This window comes from Mus caroli, unplaced genomic scaffold (genome assembly GCF_978045245.1).
Source record: "Mus caroli unplaced genomic scaffold, Mus_caroli_1 scaffold_6, whole genome shotgun sequence".
Classification (NCBI taxonomy): domain Eukaryota; kingdom Metazoa; phylum Chordata; class Mammalia; order Rodentia; family Muridae; genus Mus; species Mus caroli.
This window is the reverse complement of record NW_028227261.1, coordinates 105,784,395-105,800,640: the sequence shown is the minus strand read 5'-3', so window position 1 is coordinate 105,800,640 and position 16,246 is coordinate 105,784,395. Positions and strand designations below refer to the sequence as shown.

The following is a 16,246-nucleotide window of genomic DNA, read 5'->3' as shown; positions in this document are numbered from 1 at the left end:
AGCTAAGGCTTAGGTGGAGAGAGTAGATAACAGCACTGAGTTTACTCAGTAATGCTGTATTTTGTACTTATGTTCTAGATTTTTCCCCTTCACTTCACAGCAGAAGACCTTAAGATCCAGATAGGTAAAGCCTCTTGGTTAAGGCAATGCTGTTTTAGGGGAGAATATTGTACTCAGAAAACGGATCTTCTTTCTGCTTGCTGTTGTTGCTGACACTTTCCATTGTACTTGGATGAGTTCTTGAAACGGGAATGGCTTCTTTAAGCTTGTTCTTGCATAGCTCAAGAAAGCCCATTGACTCTGGATGTACCACCTACATGCATTACCTGGGTGTATTCTTGGATATATATAGAGTGTACCGCCGTGGGTGTGGGTCAGAAATAGAGATGGGCACTAATATGCACTATTTTTTTAATGTATAATATCTTAAAATGCAAGTGGCATTGGCTTCAAGCTCATGAGTGTTTTAAGTATTTAGTGGACTCCTGTTCTTCATAGGAAAGGTTTGGTAGGAAATACTGTCCATATCCCATCAGCAACTCATTATTTGGCCTTATGACCATTGCCAGACATTAGACACAGGTGTAGTCTGAAGGCTTTCTAAGTACCCACTAGGACTCTAAGTTAGTCTGGGAAGAGACAATGAAGATTTAAAAAAAAAAAAAAACCAGATGTACATGAAAAAATCAAAGACCTTATTGTTAGGTATTGAATCTTGTTCAGATTTTTTCTTAAGACAGAACAAAGGTGATTCAGTTGTGCTGTAAGATTTTATGTTAAAGCCAATATTTTTAGCTACAAAGATATAAGGTATCATATTAGTAAATGTTGGCATTCCAGTCTTGGGGTAATGATTACAGTTTCCTGGGATTAATGTTTGCTACTTGAAGACTGTAATTCTCTGCATGTTTCTCTTGTCCTAAGGAGACAGTGATGGTTGTGTAATCTCATCCCCCTTGGCCACGGTGCTTCTGTGGTAGATATTACAATGCAGCGGAATAGACTTAAATAAAGTTCTGCTGACTGCACAGTGGAGCAATGATTAATAGCAAAGCAGCCAGATCCGCCCAGAGTGATTGCTCCATAGCTCATCGTCTCAGGGTCTCACATTCTTTATTAAAACAGTAGATTGATTTTTCTGCTTTCATAGCTTCTTTGGGATAAGGTAATGTATTTCTTGCCTGGCTCCAGCAGCAGCTTGCAGCTGTGCAGCTGCTTTCTTGTTACTATGCATGTGGGAGTGCCCATGCACGAGTGTGGAGAAGGTGTGTGCATCTTTCTGTGTTGTACAAAAGTTCTGGGCAGAATTCTAGGAAATGAGATTATCTTTGCTGTCCTTGGGATCCAGATGGCTCAGGAAAAACTTTTTGAATTTTTGACTTTCTCAATAGCAGCTTTTCTTTTGCCTTCAGTGTGTGTGACAGCCCTTGGTCAGTGTGACTGGGTGGACCAGTAAGACTCTGGAGTAGAGATTAGGAAGGTAGGAAGACTGATGCCAAACTCAAACTCATGCTGCCATGAATCCTGGACCTGTCATTTATTCTGTGTGATTGTCAGGAAGTGACTTGGCTTGGGCAGTAAGATGCTTGCTCATTGGAACAAAGCATTTTCACACCATTCTGACAACCCATGCTTGTTCCCTGGAAGGTTTCTCCTTCAGTGGAAGGAGAAAATGGACTCCTTACAGTCCATTGACTTCTGCACATTCACAGTGGCACATGCGTCTATAGATATGCACACACACACAGTCACACACAGCTACACACACAAGGACACACACAGTCACACACAAGGACACACACAGCCACACACAGAGACACACATACACAGACACACAAGGGCACACACACACACACACACACACACACACACACACACACAGAGAAATATGTACAGACACATGTACAGACAGGTGGAAATTTCTGGCTATGTCATGTGATACAGACTCTCATTATGTTTTGCTGAGGTAACACCCATGAGAGGACATGTGATGTTTGGAGAGAGTGTAAATAAGTAAGACTCAACAGAAAGCCGCGGGTTGGGGGGGGGCTTGTATAATTAGCTCTGCAATTCTTTGTTGGTCTCTCATCTTTGCTGATTTTCACTTAGTTGAGAGAAGCACAACAGAGAACTCCTGGCATTCTGGCTGGTCCTGGTCACTCCTGCTGATTTATGCGGATTCAGTGGAGGCCTAGCAGTTTCTGCAGGATTGTGCTGCCCCTTCTGATACATGTATTGTGACACATTTGAACTGGGCTGTTGGTATTCTGACAAACAGAGATTGGAATCACCCCAGAGAACTACACAATAAAGTGCTAATTAAAAACACTGTGCTGACTAGGCCAATTTCTTGAATAAGTCTAGTGTGAATTTAAAAGGAGGTTGTATTAGACAAAACATCTTAGAACAGGTAATAAAAGTCTCTTCTAACAATTACAAATCTCAGTGCACTTTGAACATATGGTAAAACCCAGTAACGTATCTGCCTTTATTTGCTACCTTTCTGGTTCAAGAGAATTTAGAAAATATCTGATAAATATTTCACAGGAAAAGTTGAAACCCTGCTTATGTGGCCCTGGTCATTTCTTTGCACTTTTTGGCCTCCTCTTTCAAACTGGGGTCCACAGTGGTCCTTAGAGTTAGCATGGGGGAATTATAAACAAACTCTGCATTGATTCTCTTTATGGCCTTAGATCCAACAATGAAGAGTAAATGATTTTGGTTCTCAGAGTCTCCAAAGCTGTAGTAGAATAGCAATTCTAGTCTCTGAATGAGTTGTCATAAAGCACTATGTTTTAAAATCACAGCAAACCTGTCAGAAACTTCAGTTGGGAGTTCCATGTATTGATTGATTGGATTGATACATGTATTAGTTATTTTCTTTGTTGCTGTGAGAAAAAAAATCCTGAACAAAGCAAGTGAGGGAAGAAGGATTTATTTATTACTCACAGTTTGAGGATGCAGAGCACAATGAGGTTGAGGAAGAGTTAGAAGCAAGTAGTAGCTTGAGATGGGTGATGACATTTATCTTAGTCAAGGAGCAGAAGATGAACAGTCCAGGCCAGCTAGTCTTCTCTTTATTCAGTCTTGTACCTCCTCAGTTCATGAATGGTGCCACCCACAGTTAGAATAGCAATATCGTACCCACTCTGAGTTGTATCTTCATGAAGGACAGCCTCAAGTTTCCTGCCCCATGGAGCCTCTAAGTATACAATTCCCCAAGAGAAAAGAGATTGCTGGATATTTGTCAGATAGAAAATCCCCCCTTTTAATTATAATGAAAATCATATATGGCTTCTAACTTTTCTAGGAAGGTAGGGCAACTTTGCCTTAGCTGTAAGCCACTGGCCTCTGAACTCTCTCCACCTCTGCTTATGCTACAGCTTCTTCATCTCAGTTGAACCTTGCAGAGGCACTCTTACCTTTTCCATACAAATATATTTGTCCAAAGTCTCACGCCATGGTACACAGCACCAACTTTCCAAACCAGAAATCCCAGCAGCATTTTTGTCCTATTGGATTCACCCTGACCCTCATTTGATTATCCAAATCCTCTCCAGTTTCCCCAATTGCCTCTTATTGTTCACTTTCATTGTCACCTGTTTAATACAGATTTCAGGAAGACAGTTTGGGATTTATGAAGAAAATACCAGAACTTTCTATTTCTCACCATGTTGTATTTATTAGCTTTATTTGCCACTATTGTAATATATACTTTACACATATTTAACTGAACACAAAAAGAGGATGCCTCCCTCAGAGCTGTTTAGCAGTCACAAGTACATGAAGCACTGCAGTACTGGTGGTTAGATATCACCTCTTGCCCTACTGTGTTACAAAAGCCTGCTGCCCACTAACCTTGATATATATTGCTAGCTTCCAGTTCAGTCCAAAACCAGACATTAGGAGTTTACCTGTTACTAAATGGTAAATCTAGTCATGTCTCTCTCTTGTTTTAAATCTTTTCAATGGCTTCCTGTTTGCTCCAGATAAAGTCTTGTTATTAATGACTCCCAGATCCTGAAAACGTTTCCTGCTTTCCCCTCCATCTTTTCCACAGCCAGATTGAGTCACGTGTTCTCCAAATGTGCCATTTTTGCTCTGGGTTTTGGACATGCTCATCCTTTTTGACTGAAAGCTCTTTGTCTCCAGTGTAATGCCGACTTTCCTAAGACTGACCTCCCACATAGCTTCAGACCTGAGTATGGGTGCCACTTGCTCTAGAAACTTCAACCACCCAAACTGCCCAGTAACACTAGAGGTATATATAAATTAGTGTCCTTTTATATGTTTCTTTGACTAATGTGTTTCTCTTCCTAGTGGGACATAGGACACTGCTCAGCACCTAGAGCTCAAATATTTGTTGAGTGGGTAGATAAAATTTCATTCATGTTGCCAGCACACCAGCCAATGGAACCGTTTTAATGATCCATCAATTTTCTAAGACACATTTCTAAGAGAGTGTGTGTATTTACTTTTTTTTTTTTTTCAAATTCCACCACTATGATTTCTTTAACTTTATAAAAGTGAGATTCTTTATTCTGCAAGGGCAAGGAATGGCCCTTTGGGGAAAATCTAGTTACTCTGTGGTTTAGATACTGTGGCCTTTGAGTGTCCTAGACAAGACTTCCCTCATGCCAAATACTTTCAGACTCCTGTCTATCTATGGCACTATGGTTTGTGTAAGCTCCACATAGAGTTAGAGCCATCTGGTACCAAGTAGGTGTGTCATCCTTGCGTAGTTGGTGTTTAAAGCTGTGGTATCTATAACACCCATTGACTGTGGGTCCTATTTATATACCTGGCCCCTATTTTAAGTGGCCTCATTTTAACAACAATATATAGAGATAGTAGAGCTGGACTGAACCTTTTTATTTTCCTACGCCTTTTCTAAGTGAATACTTACCCTACTAATGTAGGTTATGCTTTTTTTTAAAATTTTTAATATTTTTTATTACATAATTTCCTCAATTACATTTCCAATGCTATCCCAAAAGTCCCCCATAGCGCCCCCCACTTCCCTACCCACCCATTCCCATTATTTTGGCCCTGGCATTCCCCTATATTGGGGCATATAAAGTTTGCAAGTCCAATGGGCCTCTCTTTCCAGTGATGGCCGACTAGGCCATCTTTCCATACATATACAGCTAGAGACAAGAGCTCCGGGGTACTGGTTAGTTCATCATGTTGTTCCAACTATAGGGTTGCAGATCCCTTTAGCTCCTTGGGTACTTTCTCTAGCTTCTCCATTGGGAGCCCTGTGATACATCCAATAGCTGACTGTGAGCATCCACTCCTGTGTTTGCTAGGCCCCTGCATCGTCTCACAAGAGACAGCTATATTTGGGTCCTTTCAGCAAAATCTTGCTAGTGTATGCAATGATGTCCGCGTTTAGAAGCTGATTATGGGATGGATCCCTGGATACGGCAGTCTCTAGATGGTCCATCCTTTCATCACAGCTCCAAACTTTGTCTCTGTAACTCCTTCCATGGGTGTTTTGTTCCCAATTCTAAGAAGGGGCACAGTGTCCACATTTTGGTCTTCATTCTTCTTGAGTTTCATGCGTTTAGCAAATTGTATCTTATATCTTGGGTATCCTAAGTTTTGGGCTAATATCCACTTATCAGTGAATACATATTGTGTGAGTTCCTTTGTGATTGTGTTACCTCACTCAAGATGATGCCCTCCAGGTCCATCCATTTGGCTAGGAATTTCATAAATTCATTCTTTTTAATAGCTGAGTAGTACTCCATTGTGTAAATGTACCATAATTTCTGTATCCATTCCTCTGTTGAGGGACATCTGGGTTCTTTCCAGCTTCTGGCTATTATAAATAGGGCTGCTATGAACATAGTGGAGCATGTGTCCTTCTTACCGGTTGGGATATCTTCTGGATATATGCCCAGGAGAGGTATTGCTGGATCCTCCGGTAGTACTATGTCCAATTTTCTGAGGAACCGCCAGACTGATTTTCAGAGTGGTTGTACAAGCTTGCAATCCCACCAACAATGGAGGAGTGTTCCTCTTTCTCCACATCCTCGCCAGCATCTGCTGTCACCTGAATTTTTGACCTTAGCCATTCTGACTGGTGTGAGGTGGAATCTCAGGGTTGTTTTGATTTGCATTTCCCTGATGATTAAGGATGTTGAAAATTTTTTCAGGTGCTTCTCTGCCATTCGTTATTCTTCAGGTGAGAATTCTTTGTTCAGTTCTGAGCCCCATTTTTTAATGGGGTTATTTGACTTTCTGGAGTCCACCTTCTTGAGTTCTTTATATATATTGGATATTAGACCCTTATCTGATTTAGGATAGGTAAAGATCCTTTCCCAATCTGTTGGTTTTTTTGTCTTATTGATGGTGTCTTTTGCCTTGCAGAAGCTTTGCAGTTTCATGAGGTCCCACTTGTCAATTCTCGATCTTACAGCACAAGCCATTGCTGCTCTATTCAAGAATTTTTCCCCTGTGCCCATATCTTCAAGGCTTTTCCCCACTTTCTCCTCTATAAGTTTCAGTGTCTCTGGTTTTATGTGAAGTTCCTTGATCCACTTAGACTTGACCTTAGTACAAGGAGATAGGAATGGATCGATTCACATTCTTCTACATGATAACAACCAGTTGTGCCAGCACCATTTGTTGAAAATGCTGTCTTTATTCCACTGGATGGTTTTAGCACCCTTGTCGAAGATTAAGTGACCGTAGGTGTGTGGGTTCATTTCTGGGTCTTCAATTCTATTCCATTGGTCTATTTGTCTGTCACTATACCAGTACCACGCAGTTTTTATCACAATTGCTCTGTAGTAAAGCTTTAGGTCTGGCATGGTGATTCCACCAGAGGTTCTTTTATCCTTGAGAAGAGTTTTTGCTATCCTAGGTTTTTTGTTATTCCAGATGAATTTGCAGATTGCACTTTCTAATTTGTTGAAGAATTGATTTGGAATTTTGATGGGGATTGCATTAAATCTGTAGATTGCTTTTGGCAAGATAGCCATTTTTAAAATGTTGATCCTGCCAATCCATGAGCATGGGAGATCTTTCCACCTTCTGAGATCTTCTAGAATTTCTTTCTTCAGAGACTTGAAGTTTTTATTATACAGATCTTTCACTTCCTTAGTTAGAGTCACGCCAAGATATTTTATATTATTTGTGACTATTGAGAAGGGTGTTGTTTCCCTAATTTCTTTCTCAGCCTGTTTATTCTTTGTGTAGAGAAAGGCCATTGATTTGTTTGAGTTAATTTTATATCCAGCTATTTCACCGAATCTGTTTATCAGGTTTAGGAGTTCTCTGGTGGAATTTTTAGGGTCACTTATATATACTATCATATCATCTGCAAAAAGTGATATTTTGACTTCATCTTTTCCAATTTGTATCCCTTTGATCTTCTTTCATTGTGGAATTGCTCTGGCTAGGACTTCAAGTACAATGTTGAATAGGTATGGAGAAAGTGGACAGCCTTGTCTAGTCCCTGATTTTAGAGGGATTGCTTCAAGCTTCTCACCATTTACTTTGATGTTGGCTACTGGTTTGCTGTAGATTGCTTTTATCATGTTTAGGTATGGGCCTTGAATTCCTGATCTTTCCAAGACTTTTATCATGAATGGGTGTTGGATCTTGTCAAATGCTTTTTCCGCATCTAACGAGATGACCATGTGGTTTTTGTCTTTGAGTTTGTTCATATACTGGATTACGTTGATGGATTTCCGTATATTGAACCATCCCTGCATCCCTGGGATGAAACTTACTTGGTCAGGATGGATGATTGTTTTGATGTGTTCTTGGATTCGGTTAGCAAGAACTTTATTGAGGATTTTTGCATCAATATTCATAAGGGATATTGGTCTGAAGTTTTCTATCTTTGTTGGATCTTTTTATGGTTTACTTATCAGAGTAATTGTGGCTTCATAGAATGAGTTGGGTAGAGTACCTTCTGTTTCTATTTTGTGGAATAGTTTGTGAAGAACTGGGATTAGATCTTCTTTGAAGGTCTGATAGAACTTTGCACTAAACCCATCTGGTCCTGGGCTTTTTTTGGTTGGGAGACTATTAATGACTGCTTCTATTTCTTTGGGGATATAGGGCTGTTTAGATCATTAACCTGATCTTGGTTCAACTTTGGTACCTGGTATCTGTCTAGGAACTTCTCCATTTCATCCAGGTTCTCCACTTTTGTTGAGTATAGCCTTTGGTAGAAGGATCTGATGGTGTTTTGGATGTCTTCAGGATCTGTTGTTATGTCTTCTTTTTCATTTCTGATTTTGTTAATTAGAATGCTTTCCCTGTGCCCTCTAGTGAGTCTGGCTAAGGGTTTATCTATCTTGTTGATTTTCTCAAAGAACCAGCTCCTTGATTGGTTGATTCTTTGAATAGTTCTTCTTGTTTCCACTTGGTTGATTTCGCCCCTGAGTTTGATTATTTCCTGCTGTCTACTCCTCTTAGGTGAATTTGCTTCCTTTTGTTCTAGTGCTTTTAGGTGTGTTGTCAAGCTGCTAATGTGTGCTCTTTCTAGTTTCTTTTTGGAGGCACTCAGAGCTATGAGTTTTCCTCTTAGAAATGCTTTCATTGCGTCCCATAAGTTTGGGTATGTTGTGGCTTCATTTTCATTGAACTCTAAAAAGTCCTTAATTTCTTTCTTTATTCCTTCCTTGACCAAGGTATCATTGAGAAGAGTGTTGTTCAGTTTCCACGTGAATGTTGGCTTTCTATTATTTATTTTGTTATTGAAGATCAGTCTTAGTTCATGGTGATCTGATAGGGTGCATGGGACAATTTCAATATTTTTGTATCTGTTGAGGCCTGTTTTGTGACCAATTACGTGGTCAATTTTGGAGAAGGTACCGTGAGGTGCTGAGAAGAAGGTATATCCTTTTGTTTTACGGTAAAATGTTCTGTAGATATCTGCCAGATCCCTTTGGTTCATAACTTCTTTTAGTTTCACTGTGTCCCTGTTTAGTTTCTGTTTCCATGATCTGTCCATTGGTGAAAGTGGTGTGTTGAAGTCTCCCACTAGTATTGTATGAGGTGCAATGTGTGCTTTTAGATTTACTAAAGTTTCTTTAATGAATGAGGCTGCCTTTGTATTTGGAGCATAGATATTCAGGATTGATAGTTCCTCTTGGAGGATTTTACCTTTGATGAGTATGAAGTGCCCCTCCCTGTCTTTTTTGATGACTTTGGGTTGGAAGTCAATCTTATCAGATATTAGAATGGCTACTCCAGCTTGTTTCTTCATACCATTTGCTTGGAAAATTGTTTTCCAGCCTTTCATTCTGAGGTAGTGTCTATCTTTTTCTCTGAGATGAGTTTCCTGTAAGCAGCAAAATGTTGGTTCTTGTTTGTGTAGCCAGTTTGTTAGTCTATGTCTTTTTATCGGGGAGTTGAGTCCATTGATATTAAGATATATTAAGGAAAAGTAATTGTTGTTTCCTGTTATTTTTGTTGTTAAAGTTGGCATTCTGTTCTTGTGGCTGTCTTCTTTTAGGTTTGTTGAGGGATTACCTTCTTGTTGTTTCTAGGGCGTGTTTCCTGTCGTTGTATTGGTTTTTTTTCTGTTATTATCCTTTGAAGGGCTGGATTCGTGGAGAGATAATGTGTGAATTTGGTTTTGTCGTGGAATACTTTGGTTTCTCCATCTATGTTAATTGAGAGTTTGGCTGGGTATAGTAGCCTGGGCTGGAGTTTGTGTTCTTTTAGTGTCTGTATAACATCCATCCAGGATCTTCTGGCTTTCATAGTCTCTGGTGAGAAATCTGGTGTAATTCTGATAGGCTTGCCTTTATATGTTACTTGGCCTTTTTCTCTTACTGCTTTTAGTATTCTGTCTTTATTTAGAGCATTTGTTGTTCTGATTATTATGTGTCGGGAGGCATTTCTTTTCTGGTCCAGTCTATTTGGAGTTCTGTAGGCTTCTTGTATGTTCATGGGCATCTCTTTCTTTAGATTTGGGAAGTTTCCTTCTATAATTTTGTTGAAGATGTTTGCTGGTCCTTTGAGTTGAAAATCTTCATTCTCATCCACTCCTATTATCCGTAGGTTTGGTCTTCTCATTGTGTCCTGTATTTCTTGGATGTTTTGAGTTAGGATCTTTTTGCATTTTACATTTTCCTTGATTGTTGTGCCGATGTTCTCTATGGAATCTTCTGCACCTGAGATTCTCTCTTCCATCTCTTGTATTCTGTTGCTGATGCTCGTATCTATGGTTCCAGATTTCTTTTCTAGGGTTTCTATCTCCAGTGTTGCCTCATTTTGGGTTTTCTTTATTTTGTCTACTTCCCTTTTTAGGTCTAGTATGGTTTTGTTCATTTCAATCATCTGATTGGATGTGTTTTCCTGTTTTTCTTTAAGGACTTGTAACTCTTTAGCCATGTTCTCCTGTAGTTCTTTAAATTCCTTCTTGATGTCCTCTACCATCATCATGAGATATGCTTTTAAATCCAGGTCTAGCTTTTCCGGTGTGTTGGGGTGCCCTGGACTGGGTGAAGTGGGAGTGCTTGGTCCTGATGATGGTGTGTGGTCTTGGTTTCTGTTAGTAAGATTCTTACGTTTACCTCTCGCCATCTGGTAATCTCTGGAGTTGTTATAGTTGTCTCTGTTCAGAGGTTGTTCTTCTGGTGATTCTGAGTACCGTCTGTCAGCAGACCTGGGAGACAGGCTCTCTCCTTTGAGTTTCAGTGGTTAGAGCACTCCCTGCTGACAAGCTTTCCTCTTAAAGGGAAGGTGTACAGATATCTGGCGTTTGGACCTCCTCCTGGCCGAAGAAGAAGGCCGAAAACAGGACCTTTCCCAGGTGCTGTGTTGCTTTGGCAGGTCACAGAAGCTGTCAGCTTCTGTGGTGCACACTCTCAGCTGTGCAGACTAAGTTCCTAAGTTCGGTGGAGTCCTGGATCCAAGATGTGCTCCCTGCTCCTGAGGCAGAGATCTCCTGTGCAGGGCAGACCCCTGTCTTCCAGCTGGGAGGGTGCCGGATGTCTGCGGCCCCAAAAGGGTGCTGCCTCAGCGGCTCTGTGGCTCCCGCCTGTCCCAGAAGCTGTCTGCCTCTGTGGTCCTCACTCTCACCTGTGCAGACTAAGTTCGGTGGAGTCCCGGAGCCAAGATGGCGCTCCCTGCAGGGCGGACCTCTGTCCTCTGGCTGGGAGGGTGCCAGATGTCTGCGGCCCCAAAAGGGTGCTGCCTCAGCGGCTCTGTGGCTCCCACCTGTCCCAGAAGCTGTCTGCCTCTGTGGTCCTCACTCTCACCTGTGCAGACTAAGTTCAGCGGAGTCCCGGAGCCAAGATGGCGCTCCCTGCAGGGTGGACCTCTGTCCTCCGGCTGGGAGGGTGCCAGATGTCTCTGTATTTACTTTTTATTTAAAACCAAACATTAAAATTACTGATCTCTTCTTCTTCCTTCAAAAAAAAAATAAATAAAAGCGCTTGCACTGGTGATTTGGTGAATTGTTAACATTTTTGATGAGGAATATACATCATCATTGTTTCCTTTTACTCAGATATAGCAGACCTTTGCAGCATAGGCAAACAGGAATTGCTGAGCGTCATTTTCCTTATTAATTTTGGAAGGCAGTAAAACCCCATTGGAGAGTGTGCACTTTGTTTTCTCAGCTGAGACCCCCTACTCGGAGCTAAGAACCATCACTGCTTTTGTAGAATGGCACTGGAAGGCAGCCTTCTGTCAGAGGAAAACAGCCAGGTATTAGTCCAGTCAAGCCAAGAGCGAGTGATGAGAGCCTTAGTTATCTAATGAAGACATGCCTCTTGTCTAATGGGATTTCCTGGAGGTGTCAATGCCTGGGGTGGGGCTATGGTGAAGTTTATACCCAGAGAAGTGCCCACATTAGAGAAATAAAACAAACAAGCAGTCTAACTGTTCATCTCCTGGCATTGAGGCTACTTAAAGTATATCATATCCTTTAAATGATTTGAGGTATTGTACGAATGCTCATATATAGTATTAATATAAAATAATTTGAAAATAGGAATGAAAATTGAGATCAAGATAAACATTGGAAAATACAAAGGAGACTGAAATCACCATAGCAACAAAAAGACAAGCCATAATTTGTTGGGCAGTTCTCAGCAGGAGTCAAAGTTGAAGGGAACTTCCTGTGGACCAGTGTTAGAAGCAACCATGACCCACTCTGCAGGCGTGATGTTGGTGTTTCGGTAAGACACTGCTCCCTCATGGAGGTTATTCAGAAATCCTGGCAGCAATCTCATCAATGTCACCCCACATTTAAAGACTGTGTTAAAATACATGGATCAGGGCTGGGACAATAGCTCAGCATGAAGCACTTGCTGGAAAAACAAGAGGTCTGGAATTTAGATCCCTAGAAGCTGCTTACACACCAGGTGAGCTTGGTAGCCTGCCTGAAGCGCCAGCCTTGGAAGATGGAGACAGAATCATCAGAGCAAGCTGGCTAGTGAGACTCTATCTGTGGGCTCTGGGCTTGAGAGACTCTGCCTCAAAGGAATAAGGTAGAAGATCAGCTCAGGAAAAGTCTAGACACAAACCTTGAGCCTAAACATATATATGGACACATCTATATGAACACTTGCACAAACACACACGCACACACACACACACACACACACACACACACACACAGACATACATGCACATGAACAGGAAACATGCACAACACACACAGAGTCAGAGAAAGACAGAGAGACTCAGACACACACAGAGAGAACAACAAAATTGTTATTCTAACCACGTCAAACCACACAAATTATTAGGAACGTCTGTATCTCTTTGCATCTTAACTACCAACTTTCAGAACCTTTTCTGAAATTCAATGAAAGCCCTCTACTCCTTGCACAATGCCCTCCCTGGCAGCCTCAGAGACTCACTATGTTGCCCAGGTTGACTCAAACTTATTGTTTCCCACTGTCTTCAGCCTTGACTACTGTGATATTGTGCGAGCCATCATGCCTAGCCCAATTTGTTATTTTCTCAACATGGCAAGCATTGTAGTTTCACAACTCCTTATATTATAATGCAAAAAAGCAGAATTAGGTGGCAGTACACTATTTTTATATTTATACTCAAGTATTTTGTAATTTTGTTTAGAAAGACTGATTTTTCAGAAGAGAGAAAACATGGCCTCTTTCTTATCTGAAAGCTCCAGGAGGGACTTTGGGAAGAGGCATCCATCTAAGTGAGTGCTCTGGGATTTCTGCAGAGGCGTATCCAGGGAACTCATATGTTGGTTTGGAAGTTCACAGAAACTTGGATCAAGTTTGTTGGAAAGTATAGGACGGCAGAAGGTTACTGAAGCAACTTAGAATTTATTACAATGCTAAGGGTTGGCTGACATCCTATTCACTCGGAGGTTAATCCAGGGGAGGGGATAGAAAGCCACATAGCTTTCTCTGTAGGAAAAGAAAGCAGGAGTAAAGGTTAGAACATCTGGAAATGAAATAAGCCTATTTCAGTCTGCAGGGGAAATTCTGAGGTGGAAGGTCTTAGCGGGTTGATGAGTGACTTTAAAGTTAGAGACCTTAAAATCGCTGTGTGATACAACCTATAACTGGAACCCATTATTCTTGCTTTCAGTGTGCCAAGAAGATAGGGTGGATGGTTTGGCCTTGTCCTGATATTTAGCTTGAGTTTGAGATACGTGAGTAATAGTGGGAATTTGGTCTGAGAAAAAAACCCAACATATCGAAATATAAAATCTGTTCACATCGAGTTACGCTCGCTGTTGATCACCTTTCTCTAACGCTATTGCCCTCTTGCTCCCCATCCAGTCACTCAGTGAGTTCAGCTTGCATGGTGTCCTACCTGGCTTTACTCATAGCTTCCTTTCCAGTCTCAGCGTCATGGTCCTTATTCAAGCCGTTTTGTACAGACTAGAGCCTTCCAACTGGCTTTCTACCTCCCCAGCTTTTGAACAACCAGTTGTTCTTAAAATTTTTGCCAGAATAAATGTCCCGAGAGACTGCTTAGCACACTCTGCTCAGATTATTTTTCTTCTTAAACCTAACAACAGTTGGATTTTTGTGCCACTGGCTCTACATCTGTAGACTTAATTAGACACATATGGAAAATAGGTTTTTTTTTAAGTATTCACCTATACTGGGCATGTGCAGATTTTTTTCTTGTCATTATTTCCTAACCAAACCAGCACAATGATTATTTACCTAACATTTACATTGGGCTAATTATAGCAAATAATCTATAAACTACTTAAGGATTCTGGGTTGGATATAGGTTATATGCACCAAACCGTTTCATATAAATGAGAGCTGTATACGATAATGGTGCCATCAAAATTAGCAGAGAACTCACCCCTAGAGGCATTGCAGGTGTGGCTGCTCTATCATATCTGCATCAGTAGGTTGCAGAGAGGGGAGAGGCTATCTGTGTTCAGTGTTCTGATCTGATCTGAACTATGAGCAGCCTAACACTCCCTGATAAAAAGCAAGCATGAGACAGTCATCATTCCCATGTCACTCAGGCCCAGACAGGCTCCCAAGTTGGAGAGCAAGCTGGAGACTAGAGGAACCCCACCTGGGACCATGGGCACCAGGCAGGATGAGCCTGAGACAGACACCTTCACATGGGACATTTGGGATGGCCCAGGTAAGGTGTGAGCTCAAGACACTAGACCAGCACCATGAGGGTCCAGACCAGGAGCTAGTCTGGCGTCATTCAGGCCTGGGATGGGGGCAGACCATGCCTGAGGTGACTTCTACTCAGTACCATAATGCATGACTGGGGCATAGCACCCCTAAGACCACTCCTGTGGTGACGCCAGGCACTCAAGAGACCACAGGCACCACTAAGAGGAGCACGTAAGTGGTGGAGAAATGGAAGAGAAAGAGAAACAGAAGGATGTGTGCACAATGAAGAGAGACAGAACTGAAGACTTGAGGGTGTGAGCAGCCAGGGACCATGGTGGAATGTTGGCCTGTGCTACCACCAGTGGCCACATATGGATCAGTGGCCCTGCAGCAGCAGGGGCCTATTACCACCAAAGAACAGGTGGCTATCCCTGGTCTCGTCAGCTATAGGTGACATGTTAATATCTAAAGGCTGTGCAGAACTGGTCCTACCTCTTTCCCAGGCATCATGGGAGAGCTGGTCCTAGGCATGGTGAGAGCAGAAGAGCTGACCTCTCCTAACCAGCTGCAGTGCTCGGGAGATGAGGTGTGGGCCTAGAACACTGTAGGAGTCATGGGAGATCCAGCTCTGTATGAGCAAGCATGGGAGAGCTGATCTTGCCGCTTCTCTCCCGGGTGGGAGCAAGGATGAGGGAGAGATGGCTTCCTTTCCTCTCATCCCTCACTTCTTGTGGCAGGTGGGAGACCTGGCCACGTGGTCAGGAGAGCAGGAGAGCTATTCCTGTCCCTCATCAGCTGCTATACTCTCAGGAGATCGGGTTCCACACCTTGCCTGGGCAGCACAGTAGAGCTGACCCTGGTGGCAGGGACATAGATAAACCAGCCTAGAAGGGTGTGAGCATGGGAGAGCTTGTTGCACCACTTTTCGGCCATGAGATGACATGGTCCAGGGAGAGATGCCAACACCTCCTTGCCCCTTGCTACCAATGGAACGCAGGAGAGCTGGCCCTGATGTCATCAGAGCAGAAGGGCTGGCCCTACCTCTCACCAACTTCAGCACTCAGGAGAGCAAGCCCTGCACCTCACCTGGGCAGCATAGTAGAGCTGGCCTTGGATGTGGCGGTTGCTGGTGATCTGGCCCTGAGGGCATGAGTGTGGGAGAGCTGGCCCTGTCTCTTATCTGCTGTGTGGCAGTGTAAGCAAGAGAGGGATTCCATCCCCTCCCCTTTACCCTCTCCATCCACTGTGGGCAGGAGAGCTGGCACTGATAGAGTCATGAAAGCAAAAGAGCTGTCCCCACCCTCACCTTCTGCAGCATTCTAAATAGCAGGCCCTGCACCTCACCTGGGCAACGTAGTAGAAGTGACTCTAGATGTGGGGGTTGCAGGTGAGCCAGTCACAAAGGTGTGAGCTCAGGAGAGCAGGCTCTGCTTCTTGTCTGCTGGGCAGTGGTTCAGATGAGGGAGAGACACCCTCCTGCCCCCCCTCACCCCTAACCACCTATAGTAGGTAGGAGAGCTGGCTTTGAGAGTCATGAGAATGGGAGAACTGGCCCTGTCCCTCACCAGCTGGAACACTTGAGCGAGTGGGCCCTGCACTTCGCCTGTGCAGCAGAGTAGAGCTGACCCTAGTTGTAGGATGGGTGGTGGTGACTGTGGCGGTGGTTCTGGCGAGTCAGTCCTGAGGGC

General features: G+C 42.7%; 1 pseudogene; it reads left to right on the top strand.

Annotated features, from left to right (window-relative positions):
* Positions 1-14,278: 14,278 nt before the first annotated feature.
* Positions 14,279-14,403, top strand: LOC115031023 (small nucleolar RNA SNORA17; annotated as a pseudogene).
* The last annotated feature ends 1,843 nt before the right edge of the window (positions 14,404-16,246 follow it).